Source organism: Rhagoletis zephyria, unplaced genomic scaffold (assembly GCF_001687245.7).
Source record: "Rhagoletis zephyria isolate East Lansing unplaced genomic scaffold, Rhagoletis_zephyria_1.1 Rzeph_scaffold_01101, whole genome shotgun sequence".
NCBI classification, from domain to species: domain Eukaryota; kingdom Metazoa; phylum Arthropoda; class Insecta; order Diptera; family Tephritidae; genus Rhagoletis; species Rhagoletis zephyria.
Genome location: NW_016158185.1, coordinates 116,402 through 137,497, shown reverse-complemented (window position 1 = coordinate 137,497; position 21,096 = coordinate 116,402).

The window sequence follows — 21,096 nt, the reverse complement described above, 5'->3', positions numbered from 1 at the left end:
GTGAACGTAAGTTCCGCAGGGCTATCACTGCTGCTGCAGCTCGCTTCATACCGGCAGGGTGTATATCGGACCCACGTCCAAACTTCCCTGCCGAAGCGGCTGTTCTAGCCGATGAGCGTGATAGCCTTCGTCAGGCCGATCCCGGAGATCCCCGTATCAGGGATCTCAACGCGGAGATTCGGCAACTTGTAAACGTACATAAGCGGAAGAAGTGGGAGGAGCATCTGAAGACTTGTAACTTCACCTCTGGTGTGAGCAAGCTTTGGTCAACCGTGAGGTCATTGTCTAATCCGACGAAGCACGACGACAGAGTCGAAATTTCCTTCGGCGACCATGCTTCGTCGGACCCGGAGCGATGCGCGAGCTATTTTAGCCGGCAGTTCATACTGCATCCTCCGGTGGACAAAGCCAAGCGTCGAGTGACCAGAAGGCTGCACAAACTGCCAACAACTTGTGCCCCCCTTGCTTTCACTTGCGGTGAAGTTCAGGTGGCCATCGGGAAGGCGAAAGCCTCCAAAGCCATGGGTCCCGACGGAATATGCATGCTGATGCTGAAAAATTTGGGTCCTGCGGGGGTAGCGTACCTAACGGAGGTCCTCAACTTGTCAATGGCCACTCTCATCATCCCAGACATCTGGAAGGTGGGGAGAGTGGTCCCACTGCTCAAACCGGGGAAACCTGCCAACAAAGGAGATTCGTATCGTCCGATTACACTCCTTTCCCCGGTAGCGAAGACACTCGAGGCCTTGCTACTCCCGTACTTCACAAATCACCTGACCCCAGCGAAGCATCAGCATGGTTTCCGTAAAGTGCACAGTACAACAACAGCACTTAACGCCATAAACACTCAGATAACTCGTGGCCTTAACCGTAACCGTCCCTGTGAGAGAACGATTCTAGTAGCGTTGGACTTGTCAAAGGCGTTTGACACCGTCTGCCATTCCACGCTACTAGAAGATATAGAGGCCTCCTCTCTCCCACAGAGGCTCAAACGGTGGTCGGCAAATTATCTGAGTGGTCGACATTCGTCGGTAATGTTTAGAGACAAAACGAGTAAGCAGCGAAAAATAAAACAGGGGGTTCCTCAGGGTGGTGTCCTTTCCCCGCTACTGTTTAACTTTTACATTTCAAAGTTCCCTCAACCACCAGAGCGAGTCTCGATTGTCTCCTATGCCGACGATTGCTCGATCATGGCGACTGGGAATGGAATTGATGACCTGTGTTCGAAAGTAAACGGCTATCTCTCCGAACTTTCTCGCTTCTTCACTGCAAAGTGTCTAGCCCTCTCCCCTACGAAATCCTCCGCGACCCTGTTCACAACCTGGACGAAGGAGGTCAGGCTACCGCTGGGGATTCACGTCGATGACACACCAATTCCGACGGTGAATAACCCCAAAATACTCGGAGTAACATTCGACAGCCTGCTCTCCTTCTCTGCGCACTCAACCGCTATTGTCAATAAAGTACAGAGCCGCAACAAGGTCCTCAAGTCGCTAGCCGGCAGTACTTGGGGCAAAGACAAAGAAACGTTGCTGGCAACATACAAGGCAATAGGCCGGCCGGTTTTGAACTACGCAGCGCCAGTGTGGTCGCCAGGGACTAGTAGGACGCAGTGGACGAAGCTACAGACTGTACAGAATACGGCACTTAGGACAGCGACGGGATGCCTCCTGATGTCGCCTGAACACCACTTGCACGGCGAGGCGCAAATGCTCCCAGTTAAGGAGCATAATATAATGCTCTGCAAGCAGTTCCTGATCGGGAGCCACAGAAGTGGCCACCCGAGCAGACAGCTGCTTGCAGAGGAGCCCTCGCCTAGGCACGTCAGGAGGCATCTATATGAACTGACGGACGAAGTCCAGAGGTTCATTAAGCAACCTCTGGACCCGACAGCTTACAGACAGGCCCTGAACGGCATTCACAGGGACTCAGTCTCGAGTTATGTAGACTCTAGACCTGTGAATGCCGTTCTAGGCATACCACCCCCGGACATAGACGAGACGGAGCTTCATCTGCCTCGGGAGACACGCACAACACTTGCACAACTTCGCTCCGGCTACTGCAGCAGGTTGAACTCCTACTTGAGTAGGTTGAATGAGGATGTGCCGAATGAGTGTCCGGCATGCGGAGAGACCCCACATGACTCGAAACATCTCTTCGCATGCCCGGAAAACCCGACAACCCTAACGGCCTTGTCCCTGTGGACAAACCCCACAGAAGCTGCACGCTTCCTAGGGTTGCCGTTAGTGGAACTTGACGACAACGACTGAGATACCAACCGATCTGGGCGGGGTTGTTGTAGCCGCTCCAACAACAACAACAACAACGCTTTAACTTGATTACAATTAACTTAAATTCGAATTTTAAAACTGGTGGCAACCCTATCCAAAATATTTGTCTACTAAAAACATACTAAACCCCTTTGGTCTGACACCCAAATTGTGATACATATTCCAATTACCTAATTCCCTTAGTTCAAGTATAATTTGATTTTTCAAACAGGTGGCAACCGTATTCATGTAGTTTAGAACTTAAACCTTTTTTCAAAACATTTCGATTGACACCCATATTGCAGTTATTCATTTAAATTAATCGAATTTAATTTTTAATTGGGTGGCAACCTTAGTAAAACACCTCAATAATATTCTAAATATTCAATCTGAAGGTTTCGTAACAATATTTCGTTTGACGCCATTATTTTAATTTTTCAGATAGCTTGCGAATACCTAATTAGAATTTGACTTTTCAAACAGCTGGCAACCCTTTCCAAAATATTTCCGAACTAGAACTTTTTTTAGCCTCTTCATTTTTTAATATAATTTTCAAATAAATAATTCCCTTGATTTAAGTTGAATTTGCGATATGTAGTAGGGATGTTGCGAATGTGGACATCCGCGGATGGGAATGCGGATGTTTAAAAGGTAACATCCGCGGATGCGGATTCGAATGCGGACGTCATGTATTTTTAAGAAATAATTTAGGTGGGTAAATTAGGTGATTTAGGAAAATAAAATATGGAAAGGTTAGTAATTTTTAATAATCTGCCTTATCCTGGGTTTCGCCCGAAAACTTGTATTCAGCCCATAGTAAATACATGAAAACCAAAAGTGAAAAGAGAACCGGCTCGGGAAAAGTGAAACTCATGATAAGACTGAATGTTTTTTTAGTACTTGAATTTAAAAATTGGAACACTGTATTTAATAAAAACTTTTTAAAGGGTCGTAAATCAAACCTGCGCCTCTATATAACTACTCGCCCTAGGCGACAAACTTGAAAAACTTGAAACTTGACAAAATTGTAAATTCATTTAGATTGACACTGCACCAGTTGAGAGGACTTTCAGTTATATTTATTTATTTTTATTGCGGTGCATTAATTACTTTCTGAGAATTTCATCGGGACCACAAATGTCGGATGTATCATCCTGACTTTCATCTTCACAATCTAGCATCATGGCACGATCGTTGTTTAAACACCATTGTTTTCCAAAGAATTCTTCATTCTCATTCTTTTGGTTGTTTCGGAATTTGGAGAACCTGTGACGTCATCAGCGTTATTCGATTTTATATTTTGTAATTAATTTTTAATGCTTTCTTCTGTGACTGGTCAGATATATATGTTATCGGTGCACTTGCATAATATTCTAGGGACCGAAAATAACAGTTATTTTTTTACGAGTTAAATTTGGCGTACTATTTTTTATTCCGAAATAAACGTCCTTTCCGAATAATAAACAAACCGCTTATCCAAATTAAACAAATTGAAATATAAAAGAGGACTGAAATAGCTTTTAAACAGAAAAAACGAACGAAGATTACTACCTCGATTTTTTTTATAATCTAATACTAAAGAAATTCATATATGTAAATACATACCTGACCCATGGTTTGTTCTATGGTTATTAATTAACATTTTTTATTGAAATATTTTTCAATATGTGGCTTTCCTCGTTTAGACATTTCAGTATTAAAGCTATTTAAGTCCTCTTTCATTTGATACCAAGCTTGTTTTATTTGGATAAGCGACTTGTTTATTATCCGGAAGGGACTTTTGTTTCGGAATAAAAATATTTGGCCAAGTTTAACTCTGAAAAAAAAATGTAATTTTCGTTCCCTTCAATATTCGCATTCGCAAAAGATCCGCATTGATTTTTGCGAATGCGAAAGCGAATGCGAATGTTTAAATTAATGCGGAAGCTCCGCAATTGCGAATGCGAATGCGAATATTCGCAACAACCCTGATATGTAGTATAAAAATTACGTTTGTATGGGAGGTGCCACGCCCCCTAGTAGAATCCAGATTAAGTCTATCCTATATTTTAGGTTTTGACACCTGTGTACAAAATTTCATGATGATCGGTTGAGTAGTTAAGGTGTGAAAGCGTAACAAATAAACAAACTCACTTTCGGATTTATTATATTAGTAAGGATAAGGATGTTAGCCTATTGAAAATAAATATTTAGGGTACTCACAGTTTACTTCTAAAGTTAAAAGGTGGCAACTTTAACAAGATAACACACTCGAACTGTGAGCAACCCTTATGTTTAAATAAAGTATTAAGTTGATCAACAATACCACGCATTGCTAGACCGTTTGCCTTTCACGCGTTTGTGTTTAGAGAGCATCAACAAACCACATACATATTTCTCTCTATTCTCTCTTCTCTTTTTTATACTCAGCTAGCACAGCGCAAAAATAAAAAAAAAATAACCTTTGCCAGCTCCAGGCAGGCGCAAAGAGAAACTTATGTACAAGCAGCGCTGCGCCCAAAGCGAAATTCATGTATGTATGTACAAGCAGCGATAGATGCCAGTTTAACACAGAACATAAACATGAGACAAAGTCTAGTAATTTTGCCCAAAAGTGTTATCTCTAATTAGTATGGGAACCAACAACAAACAAAGTTACCACATGGTAAAATGTTTTAAAGTTACCAGGTGGCAAAATTAACACAGTAGATAATATAGAACTGTGAGTACCCTAATTGGGACTAAAAATGTACACGATAGGTGGCATTGTGGACGAGATATTCCTAAAATTCTTATACACTGGGATAATGATAGATATCCTGCAGTGAAACCCCAAACTAGTCAGGAAAAATACTAGTTTGCAACTAGAATTTCCTGAATGAAACCGAACTAGTTCGAAAATGACCAGACTTGTAGTTACCAAGTACAAAATGATTTATTCATGCCCTATTTTATTTGAATTCGACAATTTAATACAATAAAGTACACAAAATATTATAACTTTTATTTGGGTATATTGTAAACTATTAAAGCGAGTACGTATTCAATTATACCAGACCTGTTAAATAATGATTAATAATCATAATGATTATTAATTAAAACATGTTATTTGGATAACCGTTTTATGACTAAATATTGATCTTGATGATTAATAATTAATGACGTAAAAAAATTTTAATTAATTAATTCATTTTAATTACATCATTATTTTGTTATTTTTGATCATTTTCAATTATTTTTGACTTGTTTTAATTACACGATTATAATTATTTGATTAATTTCTATAATTAATCATCGAGGCAAACTATAGACAAAAATTAAGAATATTTAATAACTGCTTGAATTATTTATTTATTGTATTCTTATCTGAACCTCAAATTTTAAACATTAATTATTACTTTTATAAAATTTTAATAAGAAACGACAGAAAAGTCCAAAGATAATGAGTTTAATTTATTTTAATGAAAACTTTTATTTTTGTTTTAGTTCACACAAAAATGTACTTGCATAAGTATTTATTTTACTTTTAACTAAAATGTTTTCGTTTGCATATTCAAAATGAGTAATATATTAAAGTGCACTTAATCAAAAGTGTTTTATTGTATATTCATGAATTCATTTTATTTTTTGACTCCCAAAGTAGTGGTTTTGGTCCATAATTGGTCTGGTATTTTTCTGTCTATTTTGAACTAGTATGAGACTGGTATATTTCTGACCGAAATCTGACAATTGCCATCTCGTAGGACATCCCCATGTTAAAAATTCCAGTTGATTGCATGGAAAAAAGATAGTTGGCAGACTAGTTGGGCATGCGTTTCACACTAGTTGTGAGGTAGTTTACAAATAGTACATTTGACTACAGGGTATCTACTATATATTTGTAGAAGTATGTATGTATGTATGTATGTATGTAAATATGTATGCATGTATCAGAGACTGCCCTGCAAAAAATTGTGCGACTAATCTCTAAAGAGAGTATTCCGAGATTACTCTCAATCGGGTACAACTGGGCATTAACTAGTCGCAACTAGTCTCATACGGGTACTAATTGAGGTCAATTAGTCTCGACTCATCCCTTATGGGTATAATTGGAGATCAATTAGTCCCCAACTCATCTCTAACGGGTACTATTAACGATTTAATGATATGTACGCACTTTGTCAATGAAATTTCATGTGCGGCGTTGGCACACAGAGAGAGTATTCGCCTAACAAAACTGAGCAACCCGGTTCGAATCTCAGCTGGCGAAAATTTTTATTTTTTATTTTTTAAAAGTGACTAGTCGCTTTTTATACCCTTTCGGGTATAAAGGTGAACAATTAGTCTCTTCATAGGACATGTTCGAACAAAAGCGATCAGTTCATTCCATATAAAGAGATCAAAAGTGGTATTAGTCGCATGCTCCATTGCGATTGCTCCCGGAGTCATCCCGGATTAGTCCCATTTTTTGCAGGGTGGCAAACGAAGCTGATTTTGTGACTATAAGCATTATATATATAACCATTAAAAACGGGGGATGAACGAACACCAGCGCACAACGTACAGTGCTTGCAAATACAGCCACCACAAGTGAACGATACCCTGAGGGAAAAATCTCTAGTTCTGAACTGGTGCGCCTGTAGTACGTTTAGACCCTGCACTGGTTCGCGATAAATCTCTTTTGCATACAAACAACTGGCGAATTTAACATGGCGATGTCGTAGGAAGTGTCAATTGCCCCCGCTGCATCCCTTTTTCGATAGCTCCGAACTAGTTCTAAATTCTATAGTTCCGAACCAGTTTTAAAATCGCCAGACGAAAGAAAAAAGTATCATGATTTTTCAATCTTTTCTGTTCTTCCGTGTGCGATTTTACATTATTTTCAAAGAAACGTTTTTTCAATTTCAAATTAAATTTGTTTGAATGATTGTAAGAAATGTACGGTTACATACCTTTGGCTGTAGCTGACTTTGCAGAGGTGCTCGCTCTTATTGGTTAGATTCCAGACGGTCCCAAGGTGTTAATATGTGAACACAAAGTTTTGTTTTGTATTACCCAACTATGAAATAGTATCTGCGAAATGCAGAATGAAAGTGCATTTGAACGAAAAAGCCGCCAAACACATATCTATGTAAATTAAACAAGCCCCCGCTGCATCACTTTTTCGATAGTTTCGAACTAGTTCTAAATTCGACAGATAAGATCTAGTTCGTTCTGCGTCCCTTTTTCTATAATTCCGAACCAGTTCTAAATTCGTCACTTTAGATATAGATTTCTAATGAAAAAAGAGAAATAAAATAGTTTTTTTAAGAGTCCCACATTTCGCTGATTTTGAACTGGTGGGGATCTACTTACTATCGGACTGGTTCGTTTTTGGCGATAAAGATCTTGTACGGAACTAGAAATTTTATGCACCAGTCCGCGGTTTCCCTGCAGGGTACTTATAACAAGTAGTGATGTTCCGATACGAGTACATATGAGTAAATACTCGAGTACCTCTACCAAGTACCGAGTATTTTTTGTACTTCGATACATGTGACCAAGTACTTGGTAGGCATCGAGTACATTGTGCAAGTATTTACTCGGTCGAAAAATTTATGCAACTCTAGTCAAGTTGAATATATGAAGTTTGACACGTAAAGTTGTGTTCGATTTCTAGCATGTATGTCTAATATCCCCGCCGCATCCCATGTGCTGAAGCTTTAAGGTATTTCATACAACAATAGCCTGCGTTACGCAGGGAAAATACGTATATACACTGCGGAAAAAAACGTGTTGTAAAAATGAAAATTTTTTATTTGATTACCGTTTAAAAATTTTTATTTAAATCAAGTCAAAAATGTTCAAAATTTAATATTTCCATTATACATACACTACGTATAATGGAAATATTCAATTCACATACACCCGTATTAAAATGAAGCACTTTTCACTCTCGGATGCTTTTTCAAATTTAATTAAGAAAGTATATGTTACAAAGCATAAGCATGATTCAATAATAACAAAAACAGTTTTCTCGCTCCCTCTTGACAAAATCGGCTCCCTTAGCAAGGCAGTGTGGGTGGGTTCGTGTGTGTGTGCAAAGCTTTTGTAAGGGAGCTAAGGGAGTGTCAAAACTCTAATGTCAATAATGAGCAAACCTTTAATTATTGAATCATGAAGCATGAGCACCCCGGTTCGGATCTCAGCTGGCGCAAATATTTATTTTTATTTTTTAAAAGTGACTAGTCTCTTTTTGTACCCGTTCGGGTATAAAGGTGAACAAATAGTCTCTTCATAGGACATGCTCGAACAAAAGCGATCAGTTCATTCCATATAAAGAGATCAAAAGTGGTATTAGACGCATGCTCCATTGTGATTGCTCCCGGAGTCAATCTGGATATAACCCATTTTTTGCAGGGATACACAGCGGTGACAAAACATACACACATACACACATACATACATGGTGCATGTTTATCTGTACAAATGCGCTAATCGCGCGCTGTGATATTGATTCAAACATTTGAAAACACATTTACATGTATGGCTATAGCTGAGTGTGAAAAGACGCTTGGTACAATTGGTCGCTGAGCCATTTAGTGAAAGGAGTTATTCAAACTCTAATGAAAATTACTAACAATTTGTACTAATTTACTTCGTTTATAAAAAAGCTTGTCGCGCGAATAGCAAACCGGCATTTAAATATCTGCATACAAACATATACATACATATCTAACCAATTATGCATGTACGCTGAATTCGTTGTCGTGATTGGAACTATGCTGAAAATTTCAAGTCTCTAATTTGTCGGGAAGTCAGTTTAAAATCGATAGGAAATTTCCGCGATTTGTGCGGGATGGCCAAGTTAAATAAAAGCTTATAAAAAAGTAACACCGTACACGTGATAGAAGTAAAACTTCTTAAAAAAGCACATGTGTGCGCCCCACACCCGGTAGAAATCTTAACAAAAATTTAACCACGAGGCAATCAGACGAATACAGTTGTTAATTGTATCCAAAGTTGGTACCAAGTTGATAAGTTTTTACCATTTCTCATATTTTTTTTAATTTTTAATTTTTTTCGAATACAAAGTATATGATCATTCCTTTTCGCTTTATTCCGTATTCGAAAAATTATGCGTTTCAATGGACACATCGATTTGAATACATAATTTACATTTAGATAATATTTTTGAGAAAAATAAATCATTTCGATTATTGTTTTTATTTTCGTCGATTTTAGATTTGCTACCCCAAAATAATTGATATCAAATAAAACAGCTCTTTGAGGTAAAATTTTCGAGTGACGAAAGCTGAACTAGAAACACAAAATTTATGATATCAATTTCGTGACGAAAATTAAACGCATTTTTTAACTGCCTTTGAAACGTACAGAAAATCGTTTTTTATTAATTCGGAACGTTGCGAAATTCCGTTTACTGCTAGAAACACAAAATAAAAAACAGAACTTTTGCAACGATTCGTATGAATGAAAAAGATTTTCCCTACGTTTCCAAGGCAGTTAAAAAATGCGTTTAATTTTCGTCACGAAATTGATATCATAAATTTTGTGTTTCTAGTTCAGCTTTCGTCACTCGAAAATTTTACCTCAAAGAGGTGTTTTATTTTATTTAAACAGTATACAGAAGACGCATGTCGACTATCGAGCCAATTTGAATTTCTGGCACGAGCGGCGAGGCAAGCAAGGGTATCACAAGCGGCGCTGCCTCTGTTACTGTAGCAGTATTTTCACTCGGCTGACGCTGTTAATTCCATCGTCGCTATAACGACAAGATGTCAACTAACTTCGTTTTCCATCACGATCAGCGTTGCCGTTTTGATACCATTGTATAATTTTTAATACTTTTTTTCTAAATTATAATATCTGATACTTTTTTGTTCCCAAATGCCGTATTTTGAGACTTTCAGCTGACAGAAATAAATTTTTGAAAACTATGAATAGTATTACTAGTCTAAAGCAAATATTTTTCTTCTTGTTATTTAAAAGTCTCAAAATTTATATATAGATATTTATAAGTTTGATTTGGTAACTCTTATAATGGAAACACAACCCGGAACTTCTTTGCACACACCGCTGTTACAGGGCCCCTAAACCACACAAAAATATTACGCTATATCGGGCTTGCGTCGGTCGTTTGTACTAAATTGCACAGTTATTGCGCTAAAATAAAAATTATTTTGATATTTTGCTCATGCTTGTGTTATTGTACAATAATATGTACTGCGTATGGCGAAAACTGCGAAATTTTAAGTCTAGTTTTGATTTTGGTGTCCAGATCGTGCTGTAAAATATGGATAAAATCGTAGAAAAAATTATTTTTTTTTAATTTNATAAAAATTATTTTGATATTTTGCTCATGCTTGTGTTATTGTACAATAATATGTACTGCGTATGGCGAAAACTGCGAAATTTTAAGTCTAGTTTTGATTTTGGTGTCCAGATCGTGCTGTAAAATATGGATAAAATCGTAGAAAAAATTATTTTTTTTTAATTTATTTTTTTTACGTTTTAAAGCTGAAGCTATCAAAATATACAACGCACATTCATATTTATTGCACATATTTACTTGAGCAGCGTTTCTTTAAAATAAGGTTTGCGCAATTTTATGCTGTTGTAATTTCCACAATATTGACTTNATATTTCTTGCACATATTTACTTGAGCAACGTTTCTTCAAAATAAGGTTTGCGCAATTTTATGCTGTAGTAAATTCCACAATATTGACTTGTACAAGTCTCGGGTTGCGCAAGGATTTTGTGTGGTTTAGGGGCTCTATAAGTTTGTTTTTCGTTATGCAAATAAGCAGACAGAGGCAAGAAATATACATTTTTTTATATAACTATGGATTTAATTATAAAATTTTATTCATTATTTGTTTTTAAAATAAAAGTTTAACAAACCACAGTTTTGTTTGCTTTTGATACTTTTTCTGCTTGGCAACTAATACATTTTTTTCAAGCTCGCGGCAACGCTGATCACGATGTGTGTTTGTGGCGAGATGTTAACTTCATGTTATTCATAGTGGACGTGATGTTAACTCCTCTGCTCTGTTCCGGGTCGCCATGTTATTCATAGTGGTCGTGATGTTAACTTCTGGTCCGGGTTGTAATATTACGTCCGCCGAAGAAAAATAAATTTGTATTTGCTGCGTCTTCTATATACTGTTTATTCTGTGGTATCCCTGCAAAAATCGTTGGACCATGTAGTCTATGTGTGGTATATTGGAGTACTTACAAAAGTGTCCTGTGTCATGCTATAGCGGACCAACTCGTGTCTCTGCACCAGCTTATTGTTACCCGATCACTGCTCGTGTTTTAACGAAATGTGATTGAAGTTCAGCATTTGAAAGCACATTTGCATGTCTGGCTGTAACTGAACGTTTAGAGATGCTGGCTGTTAGTTCTTAGCTCCCAGCATGTTCGGGTTCGAATATCGTCAGAGGCAACATGCAATTTTTAATTTTTGNAATGTGATTGAAGTTCAGCATTTGAAAGCACATTTGCATGTCTGGCTGTAACTGAACGTTTAGAGATGCTGGCTGTTAGTTCTTAGCTCCCAGCATGTTCGGGTTCGAATATCGTCAGAGGCAACATGCAATTTTTAATTTTTGTTTTGGTTTTTATTAATTTCAAAAAAAGCACCTGTGAAGTGAAGAACAAAAGCGTGTACAAATGAAAAAATATAACAACAATGTCACTGGAGTATGTTGGAGTAGTTTTGTGCTACTCTGATGTAATGCAGAGATGGAGTATATGGTCCTGCCCTAGGACATCGCAATGTTAATTGGACCATATTTTTTATATGAATTGTGGTTAATTTTGGAGTACTCCTTGGTCCTTAGGGAGTACTCTTTACATGTATGCATGGAGTAGTCGCGATTTTTGCAGGGATCGTTCACTTGTGGTGGCTGTATTTGCAAGTCAGCACGCTATGCGCTGGTATTCAGTCTTCCTCTAGTTTCTTTTAGGTATCGATACTACTAAGCCAACGCTCTGCTCAGTCATACAAAGAAGCAGTATTGATTGTGTTTGCAATAGTTGGCGTCTGAGCCTTTTTGGAAGAAGATTTCAATGAATTTACTCACAGCGTCGCTAATGTAAACGAAACAGAGACTTTTAAGGAAAAGTTAGATAATTTTCTAGATCAATCTACTCAAAACTTCCTCAAATCGAAAAACGAGAAACGTGATGGGAAAAGAAGTTCAAATATTTTGTAATGGGGGAGATAGGGGTCATTATCTTGNAGATTTCAATGAATTTACTCACAGCGTCGCTAATGTAAACGAAACAGAGACTTTTAAGGAAAAGTTAGATAATTTTCTAGATCAATCTACTCAAAACTTCCTCAAATCGAAAAACGAGAAACGTGATGGGAAAAGAAGTTCAAATATTTTGTAATGGGGGAGATAGGGGTCATTATCTTGAAATGGATTATATCTACCTTTTGGCAGTTCAGCCTAAAAGTGTTGATGCCGACATATGTTTTTCATCAGTAGGTTTTGTATGTAAAAACTGCAGGTCAAGCTTAGAAGACTCCGCTTTGAAAACATTTTAAGTGCAATAATAACAACACCGGAAATAAGGGGTGTGTGTTTTTAACCAGACCCACCTACCAACATGTATTTCGACCCGCTGAATCCGATTCTGAGATCCGTTTGACTCGTACACCCTCAAAATTTCTAGTAAATTGCAAAAAAAAAAATGGCAAAAAAATGTCCATTCGCCATTTCTTTATAGAGTAGAATAAACATGTTTAGAGAAATTGATTTTGTATAGTTTTGTTTTATGTTTTTTTATTAATCGTTACTTTCAAAAGCACCTGGTATTTAAATTATTATTTGTGATGTATACATTCCTCGATCACTGGTTTTTGAAATACAATTAAAAAAATGTTTTACTTTAAAATTTGTCTGATTGAATAAATAAATATCGCTACCGTAGAGTGCAAAGTTGCTAAGCCCCAATTTAAAAACTTTCTTCAAGTATTTCGCAAAACTTTGAATACAACATTTTGCCTGTTTAAAGCAAAGCAAAACTCCATACGAATCAGAGGGATGCGATCTTTATTAAAAGATTTCGAACTTTTTTGGCCTTATCGAATTTTCGGAGCTTTTTTTGGCCTTAGCAAATTTTCCTTTCATTGAATATAAACGAGAAAACATAAAACAAGGACCTTTACCCTTTTCGAAACGATGCAATATTAATTTATCTGGCCTCCTATATCAAAATATGATTTTTCATTAAAAGTGAAGTTAGCAACTTTTCACTCTAAGCTAGTGATATATGAGTTTTACAATCAGTTTATCGTAAATTTTAAATAGTTTTATTTCATGGTATGTTTAAATGCTTTCGGATATTGAATTTTTACTCATATTCATAAAATGTATGACTCAATTTGAATCCCGGGATAAATCCCGGGATTACCTAAAAAATATCCCGAAATCACGGGATCCCAATTTTCCTGATATTTTGGCATCCCTAGCCAGGTTGCAGCCTAAACGGATGGACAGAATCGAATGAAATTTTGGCAGACTATTGCCATGACACCTGGGCTGATAACAGGAAGAAAAAATTGGGATTCGACAAGGGAGCGTGGCACCTCCCATAGGCGTGAAATTTTTTATCAGCTATAATATAATATAATCATATGAACTTGAAATTTGGTATGCAGACATATCTATGGTGGGTGCTTATAGTACGCTATATACACATGAGTTTTTAAAAAGGGGCGTGGCTCATCCCATATTCGTGGAAATTTTATTAGCTATAACTGCAAAACCATAAGTCACATGAAATTTAAATTTGGTGCGCAGACGTATCTACGGTAGGTGCTTATAGTAAGGTATATATTTAAATCAGCTATAATTTGAAAACCACAAGTCACATGAAATTGAAATTTGGTACGCAGACGTATCTTTGGTAGGTACTTATACTAAGGTATATATCTGTTAGGGCTGATGATACCCGGGTACCCGGTTACCCGGGTATTACCCGTGTACCCGGGTAATTCGGGTAATGCCCGGGTACCCGATTACCCGGGGCTTTTATTACCCGGGTAGCCGGGTATTACCCGATTTGTCCGGGTACCCGGGTAGCCGGGTATTACCCGATTTGTCCGGGTACCCGGATAATATAGATATGTTGGTGCCGGTTAAACGAAAAACACCCGGGTAATGCGACAAAAAGCTTCTTGTATAATCTTTTTGGTGAGGATAAATATTTTTTCAGCGAGAAAAATTTTTTTTTATAATTATTTTTTTATGTCTAGAATGTACGCGACTTTGTACACCTAACCGCTTGCCTGAGTAGACGGATACAAGAAAAGTAAATGAAAACATTAGTTTCTGTACTTAAATTTAAAGTTCTAGTTTTTGTAAATGCATATACATACATGCATGTGTACATATGTATGTATGTATGTATATTTTAAAGAATATTAAATATTAAGATTTTAAAACAGGGACCGAGAACAAAATGTATGATCGAAACTAAATGTCATTGTCGTAGTTTTGTTCCCAAGAACGCGTCAAAACCAAAACCAAAATGAGAACAAAACTGACGAGAACGTTCTCATTGGGAATTATATAAGAACTAAACCCTGTGGAACGTTCCCAGAGAGAACAAAATACGAACAATACTTTCGGGAACATTTCTAAGATAACAATATGCTAACAAATTTCTCCTGAACGTTTTGGCAAAGAAAAAAACGGGAACAAAATTCTGAGGAACTTACTCTCTCAGAACAATTTGCGAGCTAAAGTCCCAGGAACTTTGTTACAGAGAGCGAAAAAGGAACAAATCTTCTCTGAACTATCTCATAGCGTTCCATTACTTTGAATTGTTTGAATATTAATGTTAATCAAAAAAGAACTGAAAGATAATTAGGTTTTTTTTCTGGAAGTTGAAATGGTCCAGCTTTCCTCTGGCTTAGAATTAACATCCGTGGATCTCACTGAAACAACTTTTCCTCCGAACACGAAAGACTCTTCTCTACGGCAGGAAATATTGTAACGGCGAAAAGATCATGTTTGGCCCCCGATTCGGTTAACTGGCTAGTCTTCTTGCATCAAAATAAAAACTTGTTGTAATGATAATGGAATTATTTCATATACATAATTATTAAAACTTGTTATAATAGTAACAACAAAAAAAAGATCGTGTTATCACTGAGTCAATCTGATGATTTCTTCCCTGACAAATGGAATTTTGAGGTCTTGGTGAGTGGCATAGTTGGTGGCATACCAAGGAGCATTAACAATACTTCTTAGGGCCTTATTTTGATACCGCTGTAGTATTTCTGTTTGAGTTACTCGCAGTACCCCATAGTTGCATAGCGTATGTCCAAACCGGCTTCAGCGTAACTTTGTGCAGAAGGATTTTGTTTTCTAAACTCAGCTCAGATTTTGCAGCAAGCAGCCAGTACATTCTTAATGTTTTTAATGCAAGTTGACTTTTTTCGCTTTAATATGCAATTTCCATGAAAACCTGAGATCACGATGGATTCCCAAATAATTGACTTGATTGATAAATATGGTTGCAAACGGTCAAATGAAACTGCGTCATGATACGAAGAGTCTGCACACAAATAGTTATGCCTATGATTTCAATAATAGTACATACATACATGGCGTATGAGTAACATTCTTACCTACTGATATTTTATAAAAAACGAAATTGTCTGTTATTATTATTATTTTTTAGCTCCCTGCAGTTTAATACTTCTACAATCGTAAAATTATTGCTACTACCTTTAGATACGAATATATATTATAATATTTCCCCATATGGTATGGAAGATTCTTATAGATGTTCCCTATGTACGTTCGTTTGCTGTATATAATCGTAAATGCGTTTAATTTTTACCTCTCCACATTTTTTCGGGTGCCCGGGTACCCGGGTACCCGGGTAATTACCATACTGCCCGGGTACCCGGTCTAACCGGGTAGTAAAATAGCCGGGTACCCGGGTAATTCAATACCCGGGTAGGGCTTCACCCGCTACCCGGATACACGGGTAGCTCATTACCCGGGTGAAATCATCAGCCCTAATATCTGTGTTCGTATGGAATAGTAGCTTATGTCGAAAAGTTGGCTTTAGTATAATGCGGCATTCGCAGCATACGATTGCGAATGACTCAATGGCGCCGAGCCATTGAATAACTTTTGGCAAATAAACGTGTAGGAAATAGGTCCGATAGTAGCAAGTCAATATTCTTATTAGGTCTCGTTAAAAATTTCCTTGTCTTTTAAAGAATAAAGGGAATTCCGCATTATACTAAAGCCAGCTTCCCGACGTAAGCTACTATTCCATACGAACACAGATATAAATGAGTTTGTAAAAGGGGACGTGGCTCATCCCATAAGCGGGAAATTTATTATCAGCTATAACTTCGAAACCATAAGTCACATGAACTTTAAATTTGGTATGCAGACGTATCTATGGTATGTGCTTATAGCAAGGTACATATAAATGGGTTTGTAAAAGGGGGCGCGGTACATCCCATAGGCGTGGAATATTTTACCAAGTATAACTTCGGAACCATAAGTCACATCAACTTGAAATTTGGAGTGCAGACATATCTACAGCAGTGGCTTATAATAAGCTATATATAAATGATTTTATAAAAGGGGGCGTGGCACATCCCATAGTCGTGTAAATTTTTATCAACTATAACTTCGGAACCATATGTCACATGAAATTGAAATTTAGTATGCAGATGTATCTACGGTATGTGCTTTTAGTAAGGTATATATAAATGAGTTTTTGAAAGGGGGCGTGGCACATCCCACAGGCGTGAAATATGATGAACTTTGGTATGAATACATATCCACGGTAGGTGCTTATAGTAAGGTTTGTATATATGAGTTTGTAAAAGGCGAACGTGGAGCATAGGCATGGAATTTTTAATCAACCATAAATTGCGAACCACAGTTCACATGAGCTTGAAATTTGGTATGCAGACATACATATATGAGACATTATTTTTCATATAGGACACCAAATTTGGTGTCACACTTTCGATTGGCTTCAAATTTTTTTTATGGGGTCTGTGCACGAGATAAGCTAACACGTGTTCGAGGAATTTTTTTATACTTTTTTGCTTCGGATATATGATCTGTCAAAGTTTGCATTTTTTCGTGATTCTGACTAATCATGTATTTCTTCAAATCGTTATATCTCGGGTTCTGCTCATCATAGAGACTTCATCTTATTGTCGTTTTAAAGCTAAAAAACGGGCTTAACATTTCTATTTATAAGATGGTCAACGTTATCCTAAAGATAACTTAGCTATTAACAGTTGAACTTTTTGAAGTTGATTTGGATAGTGAAGACCAATAAATTAGGAATTTAGAACAATAGCATCCTAATCTTTGTTTAATTTTCTATAAAAAAACGCGGTTAAAAAACTGGGTGTTTTTCAAGAACTACTTCTAAAATATTTTTTTTTTTTTAGGACGAGATGGTTTTTTTTGTGAGAATCAACAATGTTTTGAAATTTGTTTTCGAAAACTTATGTTAAGATATATTTGGTAATGTGTTAAACATCGGGTTTTTGCAAAAAGTAAAATTTTATTGCGGATTCCGATAGAATACCTATCCAGATATAATATTTGTATGGCAAGATTTTTCTTTAAGACGACAAATCCCTATAAATGGGCGTGGAAATTGCAGGACTAAAGATAGCAAAACGCAGATTTTATTGCGGATTTCGGCAGAATAGCGCTTCGCTACCAATATTTGTTCCACAACTTTTTCAATCCATATGGATATTCTGGCAAAATCCACAACAAAGTCTAAATTTTTGAACTTTGGTTTTAATATAGCCACGCCCATTTCTAGAATATTCTTTGATTGAAAAAGTTGTGGAACAAATATTGTTAAGGAAGTGATATTCTGCCGAAATCTGCAATAAAATCTGCGTTTTGATAACTTTAGTCCTGCAATTGCCACGCCCATTTCTATGAGTTTGTCGCCCTACAGCAAAAACTTGCCGTACAAATATTATACCTGGATAGGTATTCTATCGGAATCTGCAATAAAATTTAAATTCTTGCAAAAACCTGATGTTTAACACCATTCTTTCTTACATCATAAGTTTTCGTAAACAAATTACAAAAATTTGTTAACTCTCACAAAATAAGCATCTAGTCATAAAAAATTTATTCTAAAAATAGTTCTCGAAAAACGCCCAATTTTTTGAATCATGTTTTTTATAAAGAATTAAACAAGGAATACGATGTTATAATTTTAAATCCCTAATTTACTAATTTTCACTATGCAAATCAACTTCAAAAGGTTCAACTGTTATTCGCTAAGTTAGCTTTAGGATAACCTTGACCATCTTATAAAAATGTTAAGCCCGTTTTTTTAGCTTTGAAACGACGTTAAGATGAAGTCTCTACGATGAGCAGAACCCGAGATCTAACGATTTGAAGAAGTACATGATTAGTCAGAATCACGAAAAAATGCAAACTTTGACAGATCATATCTCCGAAGAAAAAAAGTGTAAAAAAAATTCCTCGAACACGTTACCTTATTTCATGCACAGAACCCATAAAAAAAATTGAAGCGAGTCGTAGACATGACATAATTTTTTTACGAAATCCGTCGGACCTAAAGAGAATGGCTCATATATGGGAGTTGTTTAGAGTAAAGTATATCAAATAAAACTCCTCTTTGAGGTAAAATTTTCGAGTGACGAAAGCTGAACTAGGAACATAAAATTTATATCACTTTTGGGACGAAAATTATACTAATTTTTTTAACTGCCCTGGAAACTGACGGAAAATAGTTTTATTTATGCGTTTATGTTTATGATGATGATATCAAAAATTTTGTGTTTCTAGTTCAGCTTTCGTCAATCGAAAATTTTACCTCAAAGAGGTGTTTTATTTGATATCAATTATTTTGGGATAGCAAATTCAATAATAACGAAAATCAAAACAAAAATATAAATGTTTTCTTTTTCTCAAATAAATTGCTAAAAACGCTATCTAAATCTAAATGATTTATTCAAGTATTCAACATTGAATTCAATTCCATTGAAACATTTAATTTTTCGAATACAGAATAATGGCTTTATTCATAAAAAATAAAGTAGGTTTAAAGAGTTTTACAAAGAGACGTTTTCATACATTTTCAGTCTATAAACCTTTTTTAAAGCTACTTAATTTTTTATTAATAAGGCCATTAAGCGACAAAGAATGAGAAATCCTTCATATCCGAAGAAAAAATTTGAAAAAAATTAAATGTGAAAAGTGATAAAAACNAGAAGTCAAGAGCTACCGAGTTAGCAATGAGATTAAGATCCCGTGTAGCTTGCGCAACTGGAGCATTACTCGCAAAGATGGTTTAACATTGAATTCAATTCCTTTGAAACATATATGTTTTTTTAAGAAGTTTCACTTCTAACACGTGTACGGTGCTGCACTCGCCTTTTTTACTGATGCGTTTTTGCTCAGTGGCAATTTATACATAACTACTAATGGCACATAAGGCGAAATAAATACATTCATACATAAGGACATATGTATATACAAATGTAGGAAATACTTATATATGTACAAGAAAACAAACAAATCAGCAATTTAAAAAGATTCCTTATTTATTTAATTATGTATCGCGCGCAGGGAAGTCAACTCGCGGGAAATTCCCCCGATTTGCAGGGAGTTTATGTTTAGGTGGCATCGGTGAATGGACAGTTTTTTGCGGCAAATTGGGTATGTTACGTTTATAACTTAAAGTAACTAAATTAGACGAATATGTTAAATTTTAACCATTTTCCGCTATTTGGAGCCACATTTTTTCGATTTGAATCGTAATATCTCCACAACAAGAGTTTCCCAGATATAAACTATACACCAAATGAAAGATAAAGTTTTGGGCTAGACTTGAAGAAACTTTGAATAAAATCGACTGACCAGTTTTTGAGAAAATTTTCGTTCGAAATTTTCAGCGGCCCGATTTTTAGTTTTTAGGCGATAACGTTGTGACATATTTATATCTCATAAACGCAAAAGACAGCTTTAGATAGCTTGTTTCAAGCCCCTTCTACTGATATCCACATGAATGGTATGAAATGACTACGGCCCCTGTGGTAGTTTAAAAATCTACCTTTTTTGGAATTTCTGGCACCAGCCTCGCCCGCAAAGGCATACGAATCGAAACATCCTGGAACAAAACCTTCTTATTTTGTTGGTACTTTAATACCTGAAAGTTTGGAAAAAATTAAATGAAGATACGTGCAGACGCTACACACATCGCACAGCATCTCGTAGTGGAGACACGAACCCAAATCAATTTAGCTCTATATCTTTCCAACTAGTAGCCTGAAGGTATCGTTGAAAAGGTATTGACCTATAGAATAACACTAAGGGCCGGTTGTTCAATGTCTGATTAGCACAAATCGGAGGTAGAAGCTCCGGTTAAGTACAACGACTGCTTTATCGATCACATGTTACATGCATGATCTCGAAATCGTCGATAGTGTAGTGGTAGCGATAACCAGACATTGAACAACCGGCCCTAAGTATGAGGGGTGTACCCTCATACCCCCTTAAACCGGCAGCAGCAATAAAAAGTTTTTTGTTTCGCAACGCTTTAGCCTAATTTTTAAGAATTTGGATCATCTTTTATGAAATTTGAATATATTTTATGGACACACACATCCTTTCCAACGATACCTTAAACCTGTCGATTGGACGTCTGGATAAAAACTTCCAAATCTCGTATATATATAAGCGAGCCATTTTAGCATGCTACTGTGGCTGCTTTCGTCACTCGCGCGCACTGCCGTGCGCTGCATTAACGACCACTTAAAATCGATCTCGAATCTCAAACTATTGTCAATTAAATCGAATGCTTTGT